The sequence below is a fragment of the Chinchilla lanigera genome, unplaced genomic scaffold, assembly GCF_000276665.1.
Source record: "Chinchilla lanigera isolate Chin_1 unplaced genomic scaffold, ChiLan1.0 scaffold00059, whole genome shotgun sequence".
Lineage (NCBI taxonomy): Eukaryota > Metazoa > Chordata > Mammalia > Rodentia > Chinchillidae > Chinchilla > Chinchilla lanigera.
Window position 1 is genome coordinate 13512775 of NW_004955460.1, and position 16541 is coordinate 13529315.

General features: G+C 37.5%; 1 pseudogene; it reads right to left on the reverse strand.

The window, feature by feature from the left end:
• Positions 1 to 16541, reverse strand: part of LOC102015385 — a 34938-nt pseudogene that overhangs the window by 16401 nt on the left and 1996 nt on the right.

Here is a 16541-nt window from a genome sequence, read left to right on the forward strand (position 1 = left end):
CACCCCAATTAAAACAAGCAGATTAAATGTATTAATTATATAATGATGTATTAATTATTAAATACATAATGAGGTAGCTCACTGCAGCTTTACTTAAAATACTATAAAAGTAGAAAGCAACAAGGAACTATATCCACCTACTGGACCACCACCAACTGCCCAAACATGCTGATATGGAAGGTCTCTATGCAGAGGGAAATGAAAACGGCAAGTGGACAGATAGACTAAGGCATAATCCCTTTTTAAAAATTTTCTCCTTTTTTCTTTTTTGCAATCCTGAGTATTGAATAGAGGGCCTTCACACTGAGCTACAGTCCCAGTCCATCCCTTATTTTTAAGTTTTTAAGTTTCCCACTTTGGGTTGAAACTTGTGATCCCCTGTCTCAGCCTCCCAGAATCCTGGCATTATACACATGCAGCACTGTGCCCTGCTCATAATGTCATTTTTATAAAAAGGATGTAATCTATTCTGGAGCAGTGCATATCAGATGACGAAGAGCAACAATGCTGAAGGGCAGACTTTAATATACCTGCAATGCTTGTGCTTTTCATCATAAGCATGTGTTACATCTGTAATCAGAAAAATAAAAGCTCAAGAATAACAAAAATATAGTTCAAAAATGCAAGATTCTAAAACAACTTTTAAAGAAGAAGAGCCATCTAAGGTTTGCTAATATAGATATCAAAATCTGGTTTTATAAAGCAAAAAGTCAAAGAGTAAAAGAGATTTAAAACTTAACCACAACAAAAACTATTAAACTTACCTTTATGTCCAATGTAGTATCAAGATCTGGCTCAAAAGTATCTGAAACACCCTTGCAATTTAAACATTGGACTGAAATAAAAATAAAATGCAAAAGATAAGCTAAGTATAATCAGTATGGCAGTCTCAAGTATTGAATTACAGAATACAAATACTATTTCAAGGTAAAAAAATTAAAACAGTATAACTTTTATTCTATTACATTGGGAAATAAGTTAATCTTATATACAATGTAGGAAAAAGTCTTATGAATTTAGCCCCTTGTACACTACTGGATGGAATATAAACAGGTATGACTTCTTAGAATGAAAGCATGGCAGTATTAACATTTAAAATATATCTTATGACTCAAATTCTAATACCAAGAGTTTGTCATATACACTTTTACATAGACACAAAAGCGTGAGTACACGGGTGCTGTTCAATAAGGCACCGGTGGTAACAACAGAATGGAAAGCTAGGTATCCATCAATAGAAGAGTGAATTAAATGGACACTGCTCCAGTTATAAAAGAATCTGTTAAACCTATATGTGTTCAAATATAAACATTATTACTAATGTTAAGGGAAAAACAAAAGTATTCTATAGTTGGCTCTCAGCTTGCTCATGAATAAGAGACTACCAGAAGGATATACTAGGAACTGGTACAGGGGCTGCCTCTGGGGAGGAAGAGGGAGTCTCTACTTTTCCTTATTTCTAAAATCGGCATTCTAATATCACAGGCATGTGCCACTTTATTGACTTGTGAACAAAAATTTACCTCTAGATCTTAGATACCCTCCAAATATCTGACAAACAAGTGTGGTGGCCTGGGTGTGTCTGTTTTATCTGAAAAAGACAAAACAGTGATACAAGAATTCTGCAAAGGTACAGATGCTGTAATTAGATTTTAAAAGCATGTATATTTATAAAAGAACAAGAATTCAGAGAGGAGAGCCATAGAAAATAAAAAATCACCCTGCATGATACCCAGAGATCGGCCTTGCCTGGAGGAACACAGTGAGGATCTGGGGAGGAGGATGGAAGGAGCTAAATTGTGAAGGGACTTTGAAATCAAGGCAGGAATTTTGCTCAGAAGCAAAGCAGCAGGAGGAAGACACCTTCAGCAGGCTTGTGACCCGGAGTGGGACTTGGGGAAGGTGGAGAAGGCAGAGTCTGTCATCATCCAGACCATGAGGGCCAGGAAGCGAGTGGAATGCAAAGGTGTGGGAACTGGGTGCGTGGGCAGTAGCGGGTGGGTTAGGAATGTTACATAACTGTCTTACCCACCCTTCTCTTGAGTCTGCATTTAGATTTTAGGAAGAAGTTATAGGAATTGGTAACAGAGAAAGAGAGAGAGAGAGAGAGAGAGAGAGAGAGAGAGAGAGAGAGAGAGAGAGAGAGAGAGAAAGACAGGAAACATTTATAAGGCTGGAGGTCAATAGATAAAATGACTGGCACAATTGGAAAAGAGAAGCTGGTACTTCTAGATCTGCCAAGGCATCCTGACACTCAGAAGTTAAAGAGTAGCAAAACCATCTTTATTTCCTGGCATCTATAATTGAACAAATTCAAAATGGGAAAGTAAGCACATCTTTTTAAATCTTAGTCATTTTAAAATGATGCAAAACAGGTGGAGAAAAGGCAATGCAAAACCAAAAGGTAAAGCAAACAGATCCGTGTATTTTCAACATAAAAGGCAAAACAAGCGTGGTAAGCCAGCGATGTAAACTAAAGAAACGACTTGTACTCACTCATCAATACCAGTCAAACATGCTTCCTGCATAGCGTCAGTGGTGTACTGAAGAAATTCATGGGCATCTTCTTGGTTTCCAAAATGGAAGTGTCTAACTATACCTGTAAGTTTTAAGTGGAGACAAGGCTTTATCATTACATATTAAATGCCTAGGCTGCAAAGTTACACCTCATGTTACTCAGAAAACCCCAAATAATTACACTTAACGAGGAAGTAGCACTAACACAAGCACCGCGCACTTTCATCAAGAGCCCACAGGAGCTGCAGTTCCTGAGAGTCTGAGAGCAGCCACAGAGTGACTCTGTGTCTTTACCAAGTTAATACAGTTCCACTTCAATAAAGTCCACATTGGTTCTAGTGACTCAGGCTCGTCCAGAGTGTTAAGTTAGTGCACCCGTTTTAGATATGACACTCAAATCCATCAGAGACCTGTGCAGAGCACAAATATGCAACCTATTCAGTTCCATACCAGTGACCACAGAACAAGTCATGTTCTCAGCTGCACAGTAACATTTCAGTTCTTCTAATGACTCAGCAGTTGCAAGAAGAAACTACTTGGGCTGGGGATTTAGCTCAGCGGCAAAGCGCCTGCCTGGCAAGCTCAAGGTCGTGAGTTCAGTTCCCGGTACCGGAGAAAAACCAAAAAAAAAATGAAGAAGAAACTACTTTTTAAAATTATAAATACAACACTAGCACAAATGTATGCATAGTACAAAACAAATTAGACACTGACTTTTATATGTGTAGAAATATATAAATGTTTTTTAGCCTAAATCATATAAAATTGCCAATATTCCACCAGTTTTGACCTATAAAAATAGCAATTCCATGATTCAACTGTATGTGTGTATACATGCACACATTCAGAGCAGTGACACTTTCCTAAAAACTAGGTTATTACTCCTGCCTGCTATATATATATGTGTGTGTGTCTAAAAATAAATGTGTAAATAGTGAAAATAATCAAAAATGTTCAGGCTAAAATTTTGCCAGAACCCAATATCTTTTAAAGATTTCTGCACTGTCTGTTCTGGTCCACCAATTATGGGCAATTTAATCTTTAATCTTTAGTAGCTTTTAAGACAAAAAGATTCTAGTTCATCATTATATATGCATCCCTATAATTACCAAACTAGATACTAGAGTAAGTGTGAAAATAGTTTTTTATTCATATGCATTTTTATTACAACTTGATTAATTAAAGTGATATAAAAGTGAATGTAAAAAGCACATAGAACCCTGGTGTGGTGGTACAAGCCCGTAATCACAGGCTGAGGGAGGAGGATCTCGAGGATCTCCCTGGCTACCCAGTGAGACCCTCAGCTGAGGAGAAGGTAGGGAAAAAATACTTAAGGTACACAGAAAATACTTAAGAAAGTTTAATGCAACCTACTTAGAAATTTAAAATTGAATAGAAAAACTGGTTTGTTCATAAATTTAGTTAGAATATAAGTTTTGTTTAAGAGTATAATTACCTTTGACAGTTGTATAATACAGGGTTAATTTACCCAATTAAAACTAATTATAAACCATTTAAAGAAACCTGTGGGACAGTACAAAAGTTAGATTACTCAGCACAGAAATCCAACTATGTGAGAAAAGGCCTTTGTAAATGATTTTATTAACAAACTGAGTTTTAAATCATTTAAAATTTGCTTATATTAAATTGTAGTCTTCTGTATTATATTGTCATCTTTTAAAAATCTTAACAGTTTACATAGTAAATGTTTTGCTAAACATCTGTTACTAATTAAAGACATATCCAGCCAGGCATAGTGATATATGTTTGTAATCCCAGCACACAGGAGGCTGAGGCAGGAGGATTGCCACGAGTTTGAGGCCAGCCTGGGCTACATAACTGAATTGAAAGGCAGCCTGTACTGCAGATAGCAAGACCTTGTCTTGAAAAAAAAAATCCAAGTACAATAAAATACATATGGTTTATTTTGTAACAAACTTTGGGCTTTTAAAAATCATCTAGGCCATTAAGACTAACTAGCTAAGAGCCAGGCACGACAGTGCATGCCTGTAGTCCCAGCTACCTAGGAGGCTGAGGTAGGGGGATCACTTAGGCAATAATGTTAGCCCTCATCTCAGGAAAAGACTGCCTTGCTAAACAAATATTTCTCTGGTTGATACTTACTGTTTTTCACTGATGACGAACATGGGTTTAATAACATCCCCAGGACTATTGAGCACCTGGGTAATATGTGCTTGCAGTGTACACATCACAGAAAATCCTTCTGTATGATTTGAAAGATAGATGACAATGCCCCATGTTAGCAAAACACAACTGGACAGTAAACCATAAATGAAGAGCACATTCCTGAAGTGAAATAACAGTAGCAGCTGCTAGCTTTATGTATTGACCTATCTACTTTTATTTTCATTTAGTTCTCTAACAGCCTAAATGATAAGTATATATTTGCTCTATTTCACAAGAGGAAAAAAGGCTCAGAGAGTTAAAAATCTGCCCAAGGTCACATAATTGGACTTGACTTACATGTTTTTTAGTTTTAAAAGTTGTGGTTTTAGGACTCTATACTGGAAAAATAAGAATTTTTTTCTTGTACTACCATTAGTTTCAAATGGTGAAAAGATGTCCCCCATAGCAGGAGGTAGAAATTTCTATGTAAATGTTCTGGCTTTTCTTGCCACATACTGTAGTCTCTACTTACATTTTCTTCTTCTTTTTAAAAATGGTCTTTTAAAAATGTAATAAATGATTCCTAGTTTACACTATGTGGCATTCCTGTCAAATAGTGGTTAGAGACCAGGTACACTACTAAATACCCTACAAAGAATAAGATATCCCCTTATAGTAAAGAATTACCCAGCCCCAAATATCAATAGGTTCTGCCTAAACAAATTCTCTCCAGAACTTAACAGAACTTTAAAATCCTTGAAAGGATTATACTATTTCTAGTTAAGTAAATCCAACATTGTAGAATTGTGGGATGAAAAGTAGAGTCTTTGAGATGACAAATACACTAGAAATGATTAATAACAGATTAGAAACCACAGAAGAAAGCATTAGTGAGCCTGAAGACATTCATTATAGTTATAACTATAATAATACACCAGAAACCTTAAAATAACAGTAACAAAAGGGAAGTGTAACAGTGAGCTGTGGGACAATTTGAAGTTGTCCATTATATGCATTTAATTGCAGTCTGAAAGTAAAGGGACAGAACAAATATATCAAGAAATACTTTTCTACAAAAGATCAGCACATGGAAAATTTTTAGGGTGATGGAATGATTTTGTATTCTGAGGTGAGGTGGTAGTTTACATGAATTCTATACATGTGGGTTTTGTTTTTGAGGCAGAGTCTTGCTATATAGTTCAACCAGGCCTTGAGCTCACTTTGAAGCCCAGGCTTGCCTCAAACTCATGGCAATCCTTCTGCCTCAGCTTCCTGAGTGCCGGTATGATGGGTGTGTGCCACCATGCCCAGCTATACATATGTTTAAATTCAAAGAACTTCACACACACAAAAAGTTAATTTTATTCCGTGAAATATATGCTTTTTAAAAATGACCAAATGTGTCAGTTTCACAGGAATAGTACATGCACATATTTAAGAACCTCAGTAAACCCCAAGTAGAACTGCTTAAAACAAGTGATGAAATCTTAAAAGCAGCTAGAAATAAAAAAATCCCATATATAGAAAGGAAGGGGAAACAGACTTCTTGTCAGAACCAGTGAGGACCAGCAGATCATGCAGTAACATCTTTCAAGTATTAAAAGAAAAATGAGATGTCAACATCTTTTACAAAGATGAGATTCACATCTTTGGGAAGATTAAGCAAGTAGTTTTCCCTGTTCCTTCTCCCATATACAAAAATAAAAAATCCTCAGAACTGTGTATTCAACAAACATAAAAAGACTGCAATGTAGAGAGAAAAAGAGACACACTAGGGATCTCAGCACCACAGCATGCCATGGCGGTAGTTTCTCAGGTTTTCTTTGTGCCTCAAATATTCCAAAGTTGGAGATGAAGAAGTCAACAACCACGAAACACCAGTAAAAGCCCTTACAAAAAAGCCGACTGTTCCATCCAACCAAATGGCAAGGAAGGGGCAGCCTACTGTGACTGACAGCTTTAGAAAAACTTGTTCTACACCATGTCTTGTATGTATGTATGCACTCCCCCAGATATTATGATACCTTTAAAAGCCTTTGACTACACCTTTAAAAAACCTTTCTGTCTGGGAAGACATCGCTCCTCCCAATTCTGAGAAACAGGGAATGGTTCAGCCAGGAGCGTAACTTTGATCAGTGCTCCCTTCTGTCTGGCCTGTGTACCCAGGGGGTAGTGTTACTCTGCAGTAATCATCCCATGCCCAGGTCCCAGGCAACCAAGGACCACCCCTGTGGCTTATAGCCCAGTAAAACTGTTCAAATGAGCCAGTGCAAACAATTTGCCCTACCCTGCTTTGTCTGGCCTGTGGAAACCTCAAGAAATGTTCTTCCCTAACGCTTTCTTCTATTCCTATCTTCTACCTCTTGACCACTCTGGTATCTTTTCCACATGGCCCTAGGTATGTAGCATGCCATGCTGCCTTCTCCAGGACCTATAAATACACTAAAATGTATTTTTCTTAAGCTTCTCTTGTGCCTTCACCTGAAGCTGTTCCTGACTGACCACTATGTAAAAGAACATCCACATTCTGCAAAGCAGCTATGACTGCACCTCAGCCTACATCTGCAGAGGCCAAGTGGAGAGGCTAGACTTCACTTGCCAGACTGTAAGGCACCCAACCCCTCAACTGGGACAGATCTAGGGGAGATGGGTTCAGAGTTGGAACTTTCTTCACATTGGGTGTAAGTCCTCTGTACCATGCAGGTGAAGTTATGTGGAGCCTGCATGTCCATACACTAACACAGAGGTATCCCCTCTAACCACACCCTGCAGGGTCACAGTAAGGACTTGCTCTGTGGCAAGAAAGCTTTTCCCACTGAGTGTCAGTGGGGACCCTGCAGAGTTGCAACTTCCACTCTCACCCCACAGCAACAAGGGCCCCAGGCCCCACTTTGAGCCAATGGAGGCTGAATGGAGAACCTGGGCTTCTACCTCAGCCTAACCTCACTTCCTCTGCCTGAGCAATGTCAGAAAAACTGGCTAAAAGAGAGGTTAGAAAAGACATAGTGTCCCTTATATTATGCAAAGACAATCAAGTTTCAAGTGAAAAATCTTTCACTACACCAAGAATAAAAAAATTGTCAAATAAAAATTGTAATACTTTCTGACCTGGTTCTGAGTGTAAGCAGGAAAAAATCATTTAAAACAATTATAATGTAAGAGATAGAAAAGGGACAAAAGGAGATAATACTTCTAAATATCCCTCAAACTAGTAAAATGACAATACCAGCAGACTGATAAATTACGTATGTGTAATGTAATACCTAGAGCAACACAAAGAGATACACTCAAAAACACTAAAAAATGGCATTCTAAAAAATATTCAAGTAACCCACAGGGGGCAGAAGTAAAAAAAATGAAAAACAAAGAGAACAAACAAAAACCAGAACATAAAATGGCACACTAAGCCTTGGCACATCAATAATCCTCTAAACTCTAATGTTCTAAATACACCAATTAAAAAACACAGTGGTGCATATTGTACACACCTCTAATTCCTGCTCTCTGCTGTCCAGGGTTCTGCCTGGTTTGCAGGCTGGTGAGGGAAGGGTGGGGTGTGTTCACTGAGCTCGCTGAAGTTGTCCAGGATTCAGCCTTGCTTTTGCAATGTTGCAGAGGAGGCAGGTCATGGTAAAGGCTCCAGATGCTGTCCAGGACCCAGACTGGTTCCCACTCCTTTGGGGGGGCGTGCTCAGAGTACAGTCACTCAGGCTGCTGGACCTGGGGTTCAGCTCAGCTCCTGCCAATATTCTGTCTTTTGCTGAATTTCTGGGATCTTTATTATGTGTCTGGGTGTAGATTTGTTTTGGTTATGGCTAATTGGAGTTCTAGATGCCTCACTTATGTGTATGTCAGGTGTTACTTCTACAAATAGTCTTTTCATATCATTCATATTGCCTCCTGCTCATTCATTGACACCTGGCAGTCTTATATTGTTTTTCTTTGCCTCATCTTGCAGCTGTTGAATTATTATTTGCTGGTTCCTTGTTATTTTTAAGAGATCTTTCATGATCACTAGCTGCATTGCTGTCTTCAAGGTCTGAAAGTGTGTCTTCCATTTTGTTCCAGCAGTTTTGCCAGCTTTCAATGGAATTTTTAATTTCCTGGATATCTGTTTGAATCTGTTTCATGCATTCTAATTCTTTCCTATATTATTCATTCAAGATTTCCATCATTTTTGTGTTCCTCTATTTTTTATCTATGTCTTCTTTCGATGTGCTGATCAATTCTTTCATTATGGTTTCCATTTCTTTTCTTACCTGAGAGATTATTTCTGATCTGATTTCCTCTATAGCCTGATGTAGTTGTTTCTTTACTTCAGTTGCTATCATTTCACAAATTTCTGGTGTGTCACTTTCATGTTCTTCCATGTTATTTCCTGGACTTGTTCTATGTGGGGTGGAGAGCTTAGATTGCATTTTGCTCCTTCTTTTTGTCATTTTCAAATCTCCCTAGGTTTCCTGGGATTCCGGATCATTATTGAGGCTTCCTGGGTCAGAACAACCTTCTTACAATGGCAGTGGGGGTGGAGCCAGAGGTTCCAGGGTCCCAGTCTGCTCACAAGCCTTCCCAGGTCAAAGGTATGGGAACCAACAGAACCCTGGAAGGCTTTGGCATTGGCAACTGCACCCAGCCCCCACACACCATTGCAGGAGCCATGCTGAGAAGTGGAAACCATGGGGTCCTTGCCCTGCCAATTCCACACAATTGTGGGAGTGAGATTGGGCTCTAGGGAAAATCCAGATCTTTGAAAATGACAAACTGAAGGAGCAAGACGCAATCTCAGACCTCTACCCCACCCAGAACAAGTCCAGGAGACATCAACACAGAAGAGCTTGGAAATCATACACCTGAAACTTCTGACAACAATAATGAAAGAATTGCTCATCACATCTAAAGAAGACATAGATAAAAGAATAGATGAGCATAGGAAAATGATAGAAACCTTGAATAAACAGTATAGGAAAGAAGTAGAATGCATGAAACAGATTCAAACAGATATCCAAGAAATTAAAATTCCATTGAAAGCTGGCAAAACTGCTTGAACAAAGCTGAAGATAGACTTTCAGACCTTGAGGACAGCATTAGAGCTAATGATAGTGAAGAAAGGATCTCTTAAAAATGACAAGGAACCAGGAAAAAACAATTCAACAGCTACAAGATGAAGCAAAGAAAAACAATGTTAGACTAATAGGTGTCAGTGAAACAATGGGAGTCAACACAAGTGACATAAAAAGACTATTTGTGGAAGTAAAAGCAGAAAATTTCCCAAGCATGGAAAAGAATCAGATATACAGGTAAGTGAGGTATATAGAACCCCAATTAGCCATAACTAAAATAAATCTACACCCAGACATATAATAATCAAGATCCCACAAATCAGCAAAAAACCAGATATGAAAAGCTGTTAGAGAAAAGAAACAGATCATCTATAAAGGAAAGCCCATCAGAATCATGGTAGATTTCTCAACACAAACCATGAGATGAAGAAGAGCTTGGAGTGAAGTATTTGAGGTTCTCAAAGAAAACAACTTCCAACCCAGATTGATGTACCCTGTAAAACTATCCTTCAAAATTAATGGAAAAATAAAATATTTCCATGATAAACAACAACCGCAGAACTTCATGAGTGCCAAAGCAACCCTACAAAGAGTACTACAACATATCCTAGAAAGCGATAAAAATGACCACAATTTCAAAAACAACAATAGAAAGGAACCACCAAGCAGAGTAAACAATTAAACAGAGGGGAAAAGGAAGAAATAAAATCCAGCAATATGCTGTATAGAGAAACACATTTAATTCAAAGGGAAATTGGTAGAATGAAAATCAAAGGATGAAAAACAATACTCAATGTGACAGGAACCCAGAAAAAACTAAACCAAAGTTGTGAACAAATGGAATTACTAGACCTTTACAGAGTGTTCCACCCAACAACATCAGAATACACATTCTTTTTAGCTGTACGTGGGACATTCTCTAAAATAGATCATATACTAGCACATAGAATATACTTAAGTAAATGCAAAGGAATTGAAATTATCCCATGCACAGTATCTAACCATAGTGCAATAAAAACGGTAAAAGAAATCACAAAAACTCCATAAACACATGGAAATTAAATAACACACTCCTGAAACAATGGGTCACAGATAAAATTCAAGAAGAAATTAATATGTACAATCAAATGAAAGTGCAAACACAACTTATAGGAACTTATGGGATGCAAGGAAAATAGTTCTCACAGGGAAATTTATAGTGGTGAATTCCCACCTCAGGAAAACAGAGCGAGCACAAATAATCTTATGCTGCAACTCAAGCTTCTAGAAAAAGAAGAGCAAGTCAAGCCCAAAGCCCAAAGAAGGCAGGAAATTATAAGGCTTAGGGAAGAAATTATGCAATTGAGACTAAGAAAACAATACAAAGAATTAATGAGTCAAAGAGTTAGTTCTTTAAAAGAATACATTAAATTGATAAACCCCTCACCAACCTTATCAAAAAAGGAAGGGGAAAACTGAAATACATGCAACAAAGAGTGAAAGGGATAAAATCATTACAGATCCTATAGAAATTCGGAAGATTATCTGTACCTACTTTGAAAATCTTTACTCTCATAGGATGGAAAATGCAGAGGAAATGGACAGATTCCTAGATATATATGAATTACCAAAGCTGAATTTAGAAGATATAAAAACCCTGAATAAGTCAGTATCAGCCAGAGAAATTTCAAATGTAATAAAAAACTTACAGGTCCTGATGGATTGAGAGCTGAACTGTAAGAGAACTTTAGAGAAGATTTAATGCCAATGTTTCTCAAACTCTTTAATGAAATTAAAAGGGAAGTGATTCTCCTTAACTCATTCCCAGAGTTAAGCATTACACTGATACAAAAACCAGAGAAGGAACCAACCAAAAAAGAGAACTACAGGCCAATCTCCCTAATGAATATAGATGCAAAAATTCTCAATAAGAAAGTAACAAACAGAATGCAACAAATCATCAAGAGGATTATATACCATGACCAAGTGGGATTCATCCCAGGAATGCAGGTAGGTTCAATATGTGCAAGTCAATTAATGTAATACACTATATCTATAGAGCCAAAGACAAAAATCACATGATTATCTCAGTAGATGCAGAAAAAGCTTTTGATAAATTCCACCGGTCATTCATAATAAAAACTATACAGAAAATAGGAATAGATGGTCTTTACCTCACTCTGATAAAAGCCATCTATGTCAAACACATGAACAACACACAACATCACACTAAATGGACAAAATTTGAAAACTTTCACTTTAAAATCAGGAACAAGACAATGATGTGCTCTGTCACCACTCCTATTCAGTATAGTTGCAAAAGTATTAGCCAGAGCAATTAGATGAGAGAGAGAAATAAAAGGAATAAGGATAGGAAAGAAAGAAGTGAAATTATTATTTGCAGATGACATGATACTCTACATGGAGGACCCCAAAATCTCTACCAAAAGGCTTATAGATTTAATAATCAAAATCAGTATCATCGCTGGATACAAAATCAACTCTCAAAAGTCAGTAGCATTCCTGTACACAAACAACAAATGCACTGAGAATTAGGGAAACCACACTTTTATAATGGCATCTACAAAAAGGAATACTTAGGAATCCATTGAACAAGGGAAATATAAGACCGGTACAGTGAAAAATTACAGTACTCTGAGAAAAGTGATCAAAGAGGATTTTAGAAAATGAAAAGATACTGCAGGTGCTGGGCTGAACCCTGGACATTTTCAGAAACCCTGGTGAGCTGCTCTCACACCTCCCCCACTAGTGTGTGAGGCAGTTGGAGCAGTGGACAACTTCTGGGGCCTCAGTGGTCACTACCAGCCCAACCTGCACATCCCTGGGAGCCCAGCTGAAACCCAGAGTCAGTGGCCTCAAGGACTCCACCCTCACACCCCTCCCCTGCTGGTGTGGGAACAAGGCTCGGTCCTGGGAAATATCTGAAGCTTCAGGAACCACAATCTGCATTCCCCCTACTCTTGTGGAAGCTGGGCTGAACTCCAGACAGATTCAGGAACTCCAGTGAGTTTTCACCTGCCAGTCCCTCACATGCCTGGGAGCCAACTGAATGCAAGAAAGTTTTGGGAGCATCTGGGACCCCACCTTGCCACCACACATGAGCACAGGAGATGCACTGAGCACTGGGGATCTTTGGACACTCGCCCTGCCACTCACATGCAATCGGGAGTGTGAGGCTACACTCGAGGGAACCTCTGGATCTTCAAAAATGACAAAATGAAGGAGCAAAATGCAATCTCAGACCTCCACACCACCCAGAACAAGTCCAGGAGACATCAACACAGAAGAGCCTGGGAGTTATACATGGGAAGTTTCTGAAATGTTAGCAACTGAAGTAAAGAAATAACTCCATCAGGCCATAGAAGACATCAGATCAGAAATAATCTCTCAGGTAAAAAAAGAAATGACAACAATAATGAAAGAAATGCTCAGCACATCCAAAGAAGACATTTATAATAAAATAGAAAAGCATAGACAACTCATGGAAACCTTGAGTGAACAATGTAGAAAAGAACTACAATGCAGGAAACAGATTCAGACAGATATCCAGGAAATTAAAAATTCCATCAAAAGCAAAACCTCCTGAATGAAGCTGAAGATAGAATTTCAGACCTTGAAGACAGTATTGCTACTAATGAATGTGAAAGGAAGGATTTCTTAAAAACAACAAAGAACCAGTAAATAACAGTTCAACAACTGCAAGATAAAGCAAAGAAAAACAATGTCAGATTAATAGGCATCAATGAAACAGCATGCGTGAACACAAATGTCATAAAAAGACTATTTGCAGAAATAATAGTAGGAAATTTCCCAGGCATGGAAAAAGAATTACATACAGAGAAGTGAAGCAAATAGAATTCCAGTTAATCATAACCAAAATAAATCTACACCCAGACATGTCGTGATCAAGAGCCCAGACACTCAACAAAAGATCAGAATATTAAAAGTGGTTAGAGGAAAGAAGCAGGTCACGCACAAAGGAAAACCCATCAGAATCACAGCAGATTTCTCAACACAAACAATCAAGTCAAGAAGAACTTGGAGTGAAGTATTTCAGGTACTGAAAGAAAACAACTTCCAACCCAGACTGATGTACCCTGCAAAACTGTCCTTCAAATTTAATGGAGAAATAAAATATTTTCATGATAAAGAACAACTGAAGAAATTCATGAGCGCCAAACCAATCCTACAGAGAGTACTAAAAGATATTCTAGAAAAAGATAAAACAGACCACAACTTCAAGAACAACAAGGAACCACCAAGCAGAGCAAGCAATTAAACAGAGGGAAAAAGAAGGATCCAACAGCAGGAAAATAACATGACAAAGAAAAGCCAATACATATCAGTTATAACCATCAAGGTAAATGGTCTCTGCATCAACCAAAAGAAGCAGACTAGCAGAGTGGATCAAGAAACAACATCCAAGAATATGCTGTATACAAGAAACACATTTAACTCAAAAGGAAATTCATAGACTGAAAATTAAAGGATGGAAAACAATACTGAATATAACAGGAACCCAGAAAAAAAGCAGGTGTAGCTGTTCTGTTTGCAGACAACATGAGCTTCAAACCAAGAACAATCAAAGGAGATAAAGAAGGTCACTACATACTTGTGATGGGAAAACTTCAAGAGGAAGAGATAACAATCATAAATATCTAAGCACCAAATACAGGAAAACCCAACTATATAAGACAGATTTTAGAAGACATAAAAAGTGACATAAACAGCAACACATATCATAGCAGGGGACTTTAACACCCCATTGTCACAAAGAGATAGAGCAACTAGACAAAAAATCAGCAAAGACATAACAGAACTTAACCAAAGTTGTGAACAAATGGACTTAGTAGACCTTTATGAGTGTTCCACTGAACAACATCAGAATACACATTCTTTTCAGCTGCACATGGGATGTTCTCTAAAATAGATCATATGCTAGCACATAGAACATGTTTAAGTAAATGCAAAGGAACTGAAATTATCCCATGTTTACTATCAGACCATAGTGCAATGAAATTGGAAATTAATGACAAAAGAATTCACAAAAACTTCATAAACAGTTGGAAATTAAATAACATCCTCCTGAACAACCAATGGGTCACAGATGAAATCAAAGTAGAAATTAAATACTATTTACAATCAAATGAAAATGTAGATACAACTTACAGGAACTTGTGGGATGCAATGAGAGCAGTCAGTCCTGAGAGGGAAATTTATAGCAGTGAATTCCCACCTCAAGAAAACAAAATGAGCGCAAAGAAACAGTCTTATGCTGCTCTTCAGGCTTCTAGAAAGAGAAGAACAAGTCAAACCCAAAGCCCAAAGAAGGCAGGAAATTATAAAGCTCAGGGCAGAAATTAATGCAATGGAGACTAAAAAAAAAATACAAAGAATTAATAAATTAAAGAGTTGGTTTTTTGAAAGAATAAATAAAATAGATAAACCCCTAGCCAACCTTATCAAAAAAAGTAAAGAAAAAACTGAAATACACACAATAAAGAATGAAAGGGGTGAAATCACTACAGATCCTGTAGAAATTCAGAAGATCATCAATACCTACTTTGAAAGTCTTTACTCTCATAGGATGGAAAACACAGAAGAAATGGAGAGATTTCTAGATACATGTGAATTACCAAAACTGGATGAAGAAAATATAAAAATCCTGAATAACTCAATATCAGCCAGTGCAATTGAGAATGTAATTAAAAACTTGCCAATGAAGAAAAGCCTGGGTCCTGATGGATTCACAGCTGAATTCTACAAGAAATTTAGGGAAGATTTAACACCAATTCTTTTCAAACTCTTTAATGAAATTGAAAGGGAAGGAATTCTCTCCAACTCATTCCTGGAGGCAAGTATTATTCTGATACCAAAATCAGAGAAAGGCCCAACCAAGAAAGAGAACTACAGACCAGTCTCCCTGATGAATATAGATGCAAAAATTCTCAATTAAATACTAGCAAACAATACAACAAGTCATCAAGAAGATTATATGCCACGACCAAGTGGGATTCATACCAGGAATGCAGGGATGGTTCAATATATGCAAATTAATCAATGTAATACACCATGTCAATAGAGCCAAGGACAAAAATCACATGATCATCTCCATTGATGCAGAAAAAGCCTTAGATAAATTCCAACACTCATTCATGTTGAAAACCCTACAGAAAATAGAATAGATGGCCTTTACCTCAAACTGATCAAAGCCATCTATGATAAACCAACAACTAACATCATACTAAATGGTCAAACATTGAAAGATTTCACTTTAAAATCAGAAAAAAGACAAGGATGTCTACTGTCACCACTCCTATTCAATGTAGTTCTGGAAATATTGGCTAGAGCAATTAGACAAGAGAGAGAAATAAAAGGAATAAAGATAGGAAAGGAAGAAGTGAAATTGTCATTATTGGCAGATGACATGATACTCTACATAGAAGACCCCAAAAATTCCACTAAAAGGCCCATGGATTTAATATCCAAATTCAGTAGTGTAGCTGGATACAAAGTTAACAATCAAAAGTCAATAGCATTCCTGTACACAAGGGCATCTAAAAAGATGAAATACTTAGGAATCAATCTAACAAAAGTAGTAAATATCTATACAGTGAAAATTATACTACTCTGAAAAAGGAGATCGAAGAGGGTATCAGAACATGGAAAGATATTCCTTGCTCATGGATAGGAAGAACCAACATTGTGAAAATGGCCATACTCCCAAAATTGTTACACAGATTCAATACAATCCCAATTAAAATACCATTAGTATACCTCACAGATCTAGAGAAAACACTCCTAAAGTTCATCTGGAACTAGAAGAGGCCTAGAATA